This window comes from Phoca vitulina, unplaced genomic scaffold, assembly GCF_004348235.1.
Source record: "Phoca vitulina isolate PV1807 unplaced genomic scaffold, GSC_HSeal_1.0 scaffold5, whole genome shotgun sequence".
Taxonomy (NCBI): Eukaryota; Metazoa; Chordata; class Mammalia; order Carnivora; family Phocidae; genus Phoca; species Phoca vitulina.
The window spans coordinates 21,889,119-21,891,125 of NW_022589708.1; positions in this window are offsets into that span (position 1 = coordinate 21,889,119).

Below are 2,007 nucleotides of genomic sequence, written 5' to 3' on the forward strand. Positions count from 1 at the left end.
TTCCTTCCTTCCTTCCTTCCTTCCTTCCTTCCTTCCTTCCTTCCTTCCTTCCTTCCCCTCTTTCTTTTCTTCTTGCTTATCTTTCTAGAAATGTGTCCAAAAGTAAAATTCAAAGGTCTGTGCACTCAATTTCTGGAAACTGTGCAGAGAATGGGATCAGTGAATAGGTCAGGGATACTCTGTATTTGACCACTGCTTAAGGGAACTAGCTGAAAATTACATCTTGGCTATTCTGGAAATATCAAGAAAGAGAGCAGGTAAAGTAGATATTGTACCCGAGAAAAAAGCATCGCTAAATGATACATCAGGCTGTGTGGCTGACTTTCCCATATGTTAGTTCTTATCTTATACTTTGGTTCTTGGCAACCACCAGTACATTAAAAAAGACCTCAAAAAAAAATTTTAACACACTATGGGTGATAAAGACTTGATATTAAAAGTTAGAATATAGTTAAACACAAGGACTGGTATGCACCCTAAAATGACTTGGTTGAGAAATAAAGTCTTATCAAAAAGATCTTTAAAAATCTTCAGAAAGCTCATTTATAACAATCTTCTCCAACTTTTTAGTCTGTATTTCTTTTGTTTGTAAAAGCAGTTTACCACGAACAGCTGAGCCAAAGTAAGTATCTGACACCAGGTAAAAGACTGCTTGCTCAGTGCTATTGCCTCCAAAGAAGACTTTTTGGATGAGCATCAAGACCTTTTGAGTACTGCAAATATTAGGTTGGAAGGAGAATGTAACTTGGTGTGTTGGCTGAATGAGAGATAAATCTCAAATGGTCAATATCTCCTTAAATGCTTTTTCATTGCTCTGGACTCTGGAAAACCTGAATGATTCCATATAAGCAGTGGGAAACTTTTTAGTGTATCTAAAATATAGTCATGATTAATCTTAAAAACTGACAACTTATATGGTTGAAGCCTTTCCAAATTATGTTTATTTTAGTCTTCTAAGCCCCAGTTTGATGAATTGATCAACTGAGCCCGTTGAATATTTTGCTTTGTCTTATCTTTCTAATTTGTTCTCATGGCTTTTTGTTTTTGTAGGGTCTAACTGAAGAGTTTTGACAAGGAAAGTATAAAACTGATTTTCATGCCTTCAAGAGCTGCAATTTATGGAGATTTGAGGGAGAGATAGGTGATACAAAAGAGATAAAAGAAAATTTTGCAAAGAATTTAGGAACAGAAAAACCCTTTATTTAGTGTGTCACAATGGAGGGAGAAGAAATGAAAAACATTCTTTGGGGCATGAATATATGGAAGGTAGATGTATAAGTGATAGAGACATAAAAGGACCCTACATATGAATAAACATTTCCCCTCCTGAGGGGCTAGTGTGGCTATAGGTGTGAAATTATTTTCATTGAACACCATGAAAGTATTCTGAAAGACTGATAAGGTTGGGAAAGAGAGAGTATAACAAAATTCTGTGAGCTATCATGATCCTTTTACTCTTTCTTTCCCCTCTCTTGAATCTCAGGAATTAGAACTCCATGGTACAGCAGGTGGGTCTGAGCTGAGTCATTATCTGTGCACCCTTACTGTTATAACTTGTACCTAGAAGATGAGATGGCTTGCAGAACTTTATATGCAACTATTTTAGACTTGATTTTGGTATTTGTCTTAAACCTTTTCTTTTGAAAAATAGTATTAAAATAATAGAATTTATCCAAATATAAATATTTCCAGTATACATGTATTATATCACGTATTATCATCTGAAACCTACCTATTTTAACTCAAAATTTTCATTTTTGCTGATTCCAACCCTTTAAAACCAATTCTACACAGTACTTGCAAAAAATAAGTCTCATTTATTCCTGCAAATTCAGCTCTGGAGATTATTTGGCAATTCTTATTCCTCTGCTTTAATTTTTTTCTTATAATAAACTATTCTAGGTGTTCAACTCAAATGTCCAATTCTTAGTCTGTTCAAAAGACTATATTGGAAGAGCAATGCCTCAAAAAAAGTTGGAGGGGCGCCTGGGTGGCTCAGTCGTTAAG